This window comes from Vigna unguiculata, chromosome 3 (genome assembly GCF_037176805.1).
Source record: "Vigna unguiculata cultivar grain cowpea cultivar isolate G323 ecotype 2 chromosome 3, ASM3717680v1, whole genome shotgun sequence".
Taxonomy (NCBI): domain Eukaryota; kingdom Viridiplantae; phylum Streptophyta; class Magnoliopsida; order Fabales; family Fabaceae; genus Vigna; species Vigna unguiculata.
This window is the reverse complement of record NC_140794.1, coordinates 13,900,056-13,911,056: the sequence shown is the minus strand read 5'-3', so window position 1 is coordinate 13,911,056 and position 11,001 is coordinate 13,900,056. Positions and strand designations below refer to the sequence as shown.

Below are 11,001 nucleotides of genomic sequence, written 5' to 3'. Positions count from 1 at the left end.
ACACGATGGTGTGACATCGCGCTGGCTCCCGGTCTGGTTGCGTTTTAGGGGAGTTGCGCAGAGGAGAAAAAACTAGTTCGCGATTTGGGTTCGCGCAGAGAAGATGAACAGTGCAAGGTTCGCGAATTTGGAATCCTAAATAAGGTCTATGGCCTCGGTTCCATTAATAACCGAGACATAAAGTCGTATAGGCCTCGGTCCTATTCCACCCGAGGCCAAAGCCTCTGCTGCTAGTGGCAGTTTTGAAATTTTGGGGAACATTGATGAGTTATAGGCCTCAATTGAGTGATAACTGAAGCATATAAACCCTTATAGGCTTCGGTTGGAAAGGGACCCGAGACAAAAAAGTTCAAAAAATTTCAAAAATGCCACCGCGTCCTTATAGGCTTTGGTTCCGCAATAACCGAGGCCTATAAGGTGAGTTAAAAACGCGATTCTGCACTAGTGAATTGAACTTTGAGGTTTTGTTTTGAATTCGTGTTATGCCTCTCTTCATCTTGATTTTGTTATGAATGGTTACTTTTATTCTATTAATGCTTAATTACAGATTGAGTTGGTTGTTCTTGGTTGATTTCATTCATGCTTAATGAATTGGGTTGACTGCCAGAAATGAATGGATGTATGCATTGCTTAATTGCATATTGAAACATGTTTTTAACCCTCACTTAGTGGGTCTGAACAAGTGGATTGGGTGAGACCAAAACCCTAATAACGTGACCTGTGATAAGTGAAATTGCATTCGAATTCAAGGAAGTCAATACTGTTTTTAATCCGTTTTATTAACATTTGCAAAACTTTTTAAATATATTTTCATAATTCTAAAATCTGAATCTGCCACCCCCTCCCCCTTTGTGTTGAATTGCATCTGAAAAGCTCTTTGAATGAAATGTTTGGTCACTAAGAGACGACCTTGGTTGAACTATCGAGTATACTGCATTTTCATGTTTTATTTGGTCAGGTACGACCTCGATCAATTACTGTAGTTTATATATATATATATATATATATATATATATATATATATATATATATATATATATATATATATATATATTACTACTTTAGTGTATGTATGTGTGTATACATACTTGCATTCGTGTGTGTGTGTGTGAGAGAGAGATATATATAGATGTATAAAGGGGGTTTAATTTTTCCTATAAAAGATTTTATAAGCATAAAAAGAACTTTTAATACATTATTGACATGAGTGTCTATTTGATCGATGCTAATAAAATTTTTTTATTGACATGAGTGTCGGTCTTGTAAGTATTGAAATGGTTGAAATGCCAAGAAGGTTGAAGAGTTGAATTGGCTAATAAAGAATTAAGGTAACTTTTAAAACCTTAAAATATTTTTAAATTTAATCAAATCAGCCACGAAATGAGGATGCAAATGCTACTATAGACAATACACTTTTAACCAATAAAAAATAGAGACAATCGATTGATTTCATAATTCAAATACTGTACTGTGTAAATCAACAAATTAAATCACAAAAATAGTCGACTAAAAAACTAGAAAACTAAGCCTACCAAACATCTTCCTCCAAGGGTCAAAAACCAAACAAAAAGCTCTAAGAATGATCCAATATCAATCTTCAACAGTTGGACTTTTTTATGATCATGAAAGATAGTATACCACTGATATCAAACTATTTTCACACTGAAAATGGCAAGTGTTACCTCTCCTTCGAGAAAAACAAAACTTATATTCAAAATGTTACGAAATTAAACAGGTTGATTTTCAAATCAATCAGTTGATTTCACTTAAGTGAAATTAGTCAATTTCAAAATAAATCAACTGATTGAATATGTAACAATTAAAACTACTGCAACAAACCTTTTAATATGTTAAAAAGTCATTCAATAGATTAAAATACACCATTTAACCTATTGAAAACCAATTTAACAAATTAAAAGACACAAAAAAGACCCTATACATCTACACAATGCTAAATGGTCTACAATAAGAACTCCAATATTCAAGCTTGTTTTCTTCATGAGTAATCCAAATATAGCACACAATCACAAGACTTGATCAACACCTAAAACATCAAATCTTCACATCTTCATCAATTTAACCTTGGGTCCAACATGTTCCAATGCAATGGTTTCATATATCTTCATCAAATCTTTAAGCACAAAATCATCAAAATCATTTGTGCTAACAATTGTAACCGACACTAACTAGTATAGATAAAAAAAATACTAATAGTAGCTTCAATCCAGAAACTGATAAGTAAGATATATTTAAAAAATAAAAAACATTAATGGAAACGTTGACCTAATTGACACCAATTAATTTATCTTTTATTAATACTGGGAAAATAGCGTCAGCTTAACCAACAGTTAATAATATTATTAAAAAATTAAAATATCAATTGAAATGTTTTTGAGAAAGTTATGATCATCAAAATTTTCCATTTTTTCTTAACACACATCTATCCCAAAATTTTCAAAATGATAATATGAGAAGGTGATCGAGTAATGATAAGTGTCTGCATAACATCTATTTTGCATAACAAATTAGGCACTTATCTAAGGTACAAAAATACTTTTCTCAATGAAAATATCAACTCCTATGATTTTTGGATGATAAAATGAGAATCTTAAGATAAATGTCACTCTTTTGCAGAAAAATAAGGGAGAAAGGTGTTGAGTGGCTAAGCCATTCCAATCTAACTCAACCATAATAGTTGAAGATACAGAACACAACCATAAGTCCTGCAACTAAGCCAAAAGAAAGCTACTGAGCCATAAAATTAAAAAGGGGATCAGGAGTAAAAAGAGCTCAATGAACTCAGTAATAGAAGAATCTCAACATTGAACATGGGCTTAATTCAAAACAAAAGGGAATCCAAAACATAAAGCTCGTATGGCTAAGCTGGGAAAAGTTAGCTGAGCACCGCCCATACCAGTCTATAAAATAGTGACCCCTCCTTGATCTACAGGGGCAAGCTAGTAGAGAATAAATTTGTTGTATACCCTTTTCTCTCTAAATTCAATAGATCAATTAGGGTAGAGGGAAAGAGATGGGAAGTTGTAATGGGAGGAGATCTACAATCATCATGAGTAACTAAAAACTCAAAGAGGCAAGGTTATTGTAATTGTTTCGCCCTTCTTTTACGATACGCTTATCTGCTTTATCATTTCTTACTATTGCAATCATATAGCTGCAAATTTTTTGATTAAATTGTGATTATTTCACTGGTTTAAATTGAATTGAGAAACTAATTTGAATTGAGGTCCAACAATCTTGCCAGACCTGTACTGGTGCTAAACTAAGTATCCAGAAGGGATGTTGGGCTTGGGGCAAAGGCTCAAGCTGTAATGCAAGGATTTAGGTAGCTAAGAGTGAGAGATCACCTTGGACTTAATCTTCCTAAGTTCTAGACAACAAAGATGCTTCTAGATTTACCAAAGAGAGTGCTTCGAGAGTAAATATTCTGCACAGTTTGAGATAAAAAGAGGTAATTGTAATTTGACAAAAAGGGGAAGGCAAGAACAATTAACCTTGTCCTATGAACTAAACTTTGATTCTTGTTAAAAATGTGAAATCGCAAAAGTAAACCAATTGTGATAAAATTATTGCTAAACCTTTGCAAGTCCTTCTGGAGAGGACTTTATACAACAACGAAACAGTACACTTGATGAATATATAGGACATCTTGAGTATTTCGATTACTCCGAAAACATAAATATAGGACATCTATTTTATTTCACTTGTAGATACTAGATGGTTTCGATTTAATTTAATTTTCTTCGTCCGCCGAAAGCGTAGGAATGCTTTGTTCGTTTCTGAAAAAGTTTTCAGGATCAATCCTGGTCTTCACTATAGCCAATCTCCTGAAATTGTTACCAAAATACTTGACACCCCAAATACTGGCTTGGTCGTAGCTGGTGTAGCTCTGGGAGAGTTTGAAACATAAGGTTCCATATATTTATACAATCTTCTTATCCAATTCATGTACTTTTGTGCAGCCTCTTCCCCTTCCTCTTCCCAAACGACCACATAGTGAATATGAAATATGTATCGAAATCTGTGTGGAAATGGAAGTTCAGATTCGGAAATCTCATCCATTCTGCCTCCATAAGGCGCGAATTGAAGCTCACCATCTGGAACCTCATAAAGCAACCGCCATAACCCTTGTAATCCTTCAACAGGAATGGGTTTCCTCACATAATCAGATTTTGCTTTGTTTATTCCTGGACGAAATCGAGTTCTGTTCAGCAAAACTTCAGGGGCTTCATTCACTGAAGATCCAACTAAAACAGCATTCGCGAAGATAACTGAACCGATCCAACTAGTCTCAGTACAGTCTTTTCTATCCAAACCCAACTCCGGCAAGCTCTTTTGCATCAATGGAATAAGTTCTTCTACACCTCCTTGAAACATGGACACAAAATTCGCTTGTATTGTTTGCTTTCCATGTTCACTTGAATTTGCCTTTTTCACGTCCACCCTAATGAATATGCGCTCGTCCATTTTATTCGCCACAAGCTGCCACTTTTGAATGATCTCGGTTGCATTCTCTTCCAATGTCCTTGCAACATTGAACACTGTCACAGTTGATGGAACTGGAACTAGCTTTATCTTCCAAGCCACGATGACTCCGAAGCTTGCTCCCCCACCTCCCCTAATGGCCCAAAACAGATCTTCACCCATGGCTTTTCTGTCAAGAAGATTACCATTCACATCTATTATGTGAGCATCAATGATATTATCTGCGGCAAGACCGTACTTACGCATCAAGAATCCATAACCACCTCCACTGAAATGGCCACCAGTGCCTACAGTGGCACACACACCCTGGGAACCCTAGTGTTTTGCTTTTCTGGCTAATCGTGTAGTAAAGTTCACCAAGAGTTGCTCCAGCTTGAACCCATGCAGTTCGGTTTTCTACGTCAACTTTGATTTGTCGAAGGTTTATGAGGTCAAGGACGACAAATGGAACCTCAGCAACGTAGGAGAGACCCTCATAATCATGGCCTCCACTTCGGGTTCGAATCTGCAGGCCATGACGTTGGGAGCACATTATGGTGGCTTGAATGTGGGAAACGTCGAGTGGCGTGACAATGACTTGGGGTTTTTCACTTAAGTTGAAGAACCTAGAATTTCGAATGGACATGTCTAGTATAGAGGAGTATGAAGAGTTGGTTTGTGTGTAGACAGCATTGGAGATTGAGTCGGAGATATGGGGATAGTTGTAAAGACATTGAACAAATTTTTCACGAGTATCAAGTGAAGGAGGTTCAAATGAAAATAACAGAGTAATGGCAGTAGCGAGAGTAAAATACGAGCTTAAATGCTTCATTTTTGTGGATGGTTTGTTCTTGATATGAGAAATGCAATTTGAGAAAGAGGATTGCGGAGTCTCTAATTTATAGCAGCATGTAGTTTTCATACTTTTCTTATATTTTATTCTTTTCTTATATTTTATTAGGACTATGATATTTTAACAATTTTTAAAAAAAAAGTTTTACCTTTTTAACATATATCGATTTTTTTTTCTTCTTTCTTTAAATCGCGTCAAATTTTATGATCTTTTAACATCTTTTTTAAAAAAGTTTCACCTTTTTAACATATACCATTTTTTTTTTCTTTCTTTAAATCACATCAAATTTTTGTTTTACATTGAGGTGTATTGTCATTTGTCAACAATCGTTAAGGAATAATTTTCCATGTTTTATTATGTTAAAAGATTGCGAAATAATTATATAAAAATGGAAATGATTAAAATATCATTACTTTTCTAATACTCCATCATTGCCTTAAGAGTGTGAAAGAATTATATAAAAAATGGAAATGATTAAAATTTTATTACTTTCAAATAATCCATTATTAAATTTAGAGATCATTTGCTGGACTGGTACTGAAATTGTTGATTTTTTTTTTGTGGCCTTTTTTCTGTTTTAAGAATAATATATATAGGAATAGAAAAATAATGAAAATTTATTATATATTATTTTATTATTTCATATTACGAAGAAAAACTCGGCTAAAGAAATATTTTTTAATAGCTGTTGATATGTAGGATCGAGCTTTTTATACAAGATAAAGTTGATTGCAGGTAGAAGGAATCAAATTAAGAGGTGTTCAAAGCTTAGTTTTCTTTATTCTACAACCCAAGTACACGACTTGGGTCGGTATGGACTCAAACTCATAATTGAACGAAAGCAAAAGTAACAACAAAACGGCCAACCTAGGACAGTGTACGGCCAAGAACGACATCCGACAAGTTGAGAAGTAAACGGATTAGATCGCTCTTAAAGACTTAGTAAAAATGGAAGCTCCCGCGTTCAATAGGTCTTAAGGGCCTGGGTTAGGACCCAGGCCCACTCACAGCCCAAGCTAGAGCCCAAGTCAAGGCCCGGCCCATGGGATAATCAAACATTATTAATGCTCTATAAATACGTGTGGACCCCAGTAATTAAAGGTACGTATTCATTAATCACAGATTTGACCTTTTTGAGAGTTTTGACTCACTTGAGCTTCGGAGTCCCTTTTGCAGGTAACCCCTTCTGGGTCCAAACCGACATATACCAACAAGGAATAGGCCAACTGAGGAGACAGCGGACTACATGGTAAGGTGACGTTTGTACCTAACTCGTCTTATTTGTTCACTGTAGGAACAGTAGTATTTTTCTGATAAGATACTAGTCTTCTATGGTCATTTGACCATTATGGTATAAATATAATTGATATTAATTTTTAGGCTTAATTACTCGAATCATACCCATTTTAATTCGAAAATTTCAAAATGGTACCTACTTTGAACTTTGTCTCAATTTAGTACCCAATTTTGATTATTGCATCAATGTAGTACCCTCCGTTAAGTCTTCACAAACGATGTTAACTACCTTGCCACGTGTCAGCTTCTGGATTTTTAAATTTTTTTAATTTTTTAAAATTTTTTTTAAAATTTTTTTAAATTTTTTTAAATTTTTTTAATTTAAAAAAAAAATAAAATTTGCCACGTGTCAAATCCTTGATGTGACATGTGGCAAGGTATCGCCACGTGTCAAGGTATCGCCACGTGTCAAGGTACCTGACAAGTGTCCTTATCTTCCTTTTAACTTAGTCCCACATGTGTCTATTTGTTTCAATTTAGTACCTATATATATTTATTGGTTTCAATTTAGTACCCAATTTATTTATTTTAATTTTGTCTGAATATGTTTTTACAAAATAGAGAAATATTATGCCTTCCTTAAGACCAAATTTATTATTTATATAAATGTTATATTTATATTTGTTATTAAAAATGACTTACAAATATGTTATTCATGACTTTTACCATTAACTTTAATATAAATTTCAATAATCCCTTAATTTTATAACTCATTTTTAGTAACAAATATCAATATAACATTTATATAAATAATAAATTTTGTTTTAAAAGAGATATAATATTTCTCCATTTAAAAAAAAATATTTGAATAAAATTCAAACAAATAAATTGGATACTAAATTGAAACAAATAAACATATATGGGTACTAAATTGTAACAAATAGACACATGTGGGGACTAAGTTGAGATGAAGACAATGACACTTGCCAAGTACCTTGACACGTGGCGATACCTTGCCACGTGTCACTAACAATGCCACGTGTCACATCAAAGATTTGACACGTGGCAACTTTTTTTTTTAAATTCGAAAAAAAAAAATTAAAAAAAATTAAAAAATCCAGAGGCTAACACGTGGCAAGGTAGTTAACTCCGTTTGTGAAAACTTAACGGAGGGTACTACATTGATGCAATAATCAAAATTGGATATTAAATTGAGACAAAGTTCAAAGTGGATACCATTTTAAAATTTTCAAACCAAAATAAGTATAATCCGAGTAATTAAACATATTTAGAAACATTATCAATATGAACCAGACGTATTAGATTTGTAGGATATCATAAGAACAAGTAGTATGTTATGACTACGACTTTAGGACTTTATTAAGTCAGTCGTACGACTTCAGCCTGATAATAAAATTAATAGAACGGAATATTTTAATTTTTATTATAAAAACGAAGTCCTACGTGAATTGGATTTGGGATAAGAGGTTGTAATTTTTATTCATCATTTATTATATAAATCGTGGTTATTGTATATGACTAATTTGAAATGAAGTTTACAAATTAAATGTTTTCTATTTTTATCTTTTTACTTTAAATGATAGATTTAGTTTTTGTTATGACTGATGCCTATTTTTTTATATTTAATAAATTGTATTAAATTATATAAAATGAACAATGGAACATATTATTAAAAAATTAAAGAAAAAAGGAAAAAATATTATTAAAGAAAAAGAAAAGAAATATTATTAGAGAAAATGATAAAATATATTATAAATTATCATATTAATTTTAAAGTTATACCTAATTGATTAGATTTAAAACTAGTACACATAAAAACTTTGAGTAATAATATATGTAAGGCCCAATTATTTTTGTCTCAATATTTAAGAGTTTGTCTTAAATCAGTAGGCTTAGGACTGACCAATAGGGAGTCAAAGACCCTAAACTGTCCTAACACCCGCATTCATTCCACTTTCAGAAAAGCAGTCTCCCTCTCTTAGAACAACAACGTTTCTCTGCTAGGATTTGAAGTTCATTCAAGTTCAAGTTAGCTTGACCTCATTTCTGCTCATGTAAGTTGTTTGTCAAACCATACTCTTCCACTTTGGTTTAGTTTTCGTGGTCACTGTTAGGGTTCACAGTAGAAACCCTATTATTCTTTCTGTGTCGTTGTTCTCAGCCCTCAAGTATGCTCCTGGAGTTGTTGGGTTTGTTCGCTTAAGTGTTGAAGTGTTCTGCTAGCTCTTTCCAGGTAAGAGAAGCTAAAGCTTACTTATTTAATTCGATTTTTTTCTTGCCTTGCTACTGTTTCACGATTCTTGGGCTGGTGTGCTACTGTGAATGTATGGAATGCCTAGTTATGTTGTTTGGGTATGTATGTATGGCTGATGCAGGGAGAATAGTGGCGAGATTTGATGTTTTCGCCCAAGCGAGTCTGTCTCGCCTAGGCGAGACTAGCAGAACAGGCCCAGGTTCATACTCGAGCTCTCGCTCAAGCGAAGAGCTCTCGTTTTGAGCAAGGTACTATCTTGCTCAAGCGAGAGGGACTCGCCTAAGCGAGAACTCGTGGGAACTTGAGGCACATCACTAAAGTTGTAGCCTAGACGAGGAACCTCACCTTTGGGCGAGGGGTGGTCTCGCTCAAGCGAGGAGGGCTCGCCTAAGCGATAATTCACGAGTTTTGCAGGGCTCTCTGTTGGTAGTCTCGCCTAAGCGAGGACCTATAGCTTGAGCGAAAGATCTCTCTCGCATGAGCGAGGGTCCTTGGCTTGAGTAAGACTGGTGCGGGAATTTGATCCATGGCTGTTCTTTTTCATGCTTTTGGTTGTTAATTGTAAGTTTGGTTTGGATTACCCTATTTAAAGTATGAAGTACATGAATATACATGTAAGATCTGATGGTATGAGCTAGAATATATGAGTTTGGCGTGATATACGTATGAAATGTGGTTGGATGGTTGATGATATATATTGGAGAACTCCTCGTGGTCAACAGGATAATGGAGATTCCGCTACATAGCTCATCTTGGGTCGGACCCAACCTTTTTCTGAATTTACTTTAGGGTTGTAGCCCATGTATTTCTTTGCCCTTTGGGCACTTTCTGTACTATTGTTAAACTCCTTACTTGCATTTTTGTTGGCATCATAGTGTGCCTTGGTTTCTTCCCTTGTTTATTCCGGACAATTGCAAGGAGTGACGTCGATACTCCGCCACTTTTCTCTTTATATTATATTGTGTGATGTTTTGTTTAATTAAGTTTGTTTATTAAATAAGACGTTACAATATACTTTTCTTTTTTCTCTAATAATATTTTGTCCTTCTTTCTTTAATTTTTTTAATAATATATCTTTCATTATTTTATTTTATATTATTTTAATACAACTTATTTAGGATAAAAAAAATTAGACATTAGTCATAAAGAAACTAAATTCATTATTTTCCCTAAAAAATATAAAATAGAAAACATTGAATTAGTAGACTTCATTCCAAAAGAATCGTATACCACAACCACGATTTATATAAGAAGTCGTCAATGTGAATTACGACTTCTTGTCCCAAGTTGTACAACTCACATATAACTTCGTTTATTTAATAAAATATAAAATACTCCGTTCTATTAATATTAATATTTCACTAAAGTCGTATTTGGTGTGAACAACTTAGTAAAGTCCTACTCATGACATATGACTTATTCTTTTGAAATCGTATAAGTCTCATTCGACTTGCCCATATTGGTAATTTTTTTTCGGGTTAAATATGTTTTTGGTCCTTTGACTTTTAGTGAATTTTGGAATTAGTTCATTTCGAAACTTTGGACCAATTTAGTCCTTCATCTTTCAAAATACGTGGATTTAGTCCTTTTAATCAAATTTTGGTAAATTTATTTGACATTTCAAGCGCATTTCATAATAGTATTTGACTTTACATTAAAGAAAAAATGTGTTAAACAGTATAAACAACTCAAATACAATCGTGAAATGCGTACGAAACATAAAATAAATCTAACAAAATTTGATTAAAAGGACTAAATCTACATATTTCGAAAGATGAAGGACTAAATTGGTCCAAAGTTTCGAAATGGACTAATTCCAAAATTTACTAAAAGTTAAGGGACTAAAAACATATTTAACCCTTTTTTTTTTCAAATTACCCATTTCAGGAATTATCAAGTTTAAATTACACCATGGTAAAAGAACCGTCTTCTATTCCTTAAACAACAAATGTTGCATCAATGCAATCTTTTCTAGTAATATAAATTTTATAAATTATGAGTTATCATCGAATCATAATCATGGGAAAAAAAATTATGATACCTTTATCAATAATATTATTATTGAATGAGGTAAAATTAAATCATTTCTTAGTCTACCAGTTAATTTTTAATTTCTATCAAATTCGAAATAATAGAATCACTTCATAAGTATTTT

At 33.3% G+C, this 11,001-nt stretch overlaps 1 pseudogene; it reads right to left on the bottom strand.

Moving 5' to 3' along the window:
* Positions 1 to 3,745: 3,745 nt before the first annotated feature.
* Positions 3,746 to 5,314, bottom strand: LOC114175061 (cannabidiolic acid synthase-like 2; annotated as a pseudogene).
* Between the last annotated feature and the right edge of the window lie 5,687 nt (positions 5,315 to 11,001).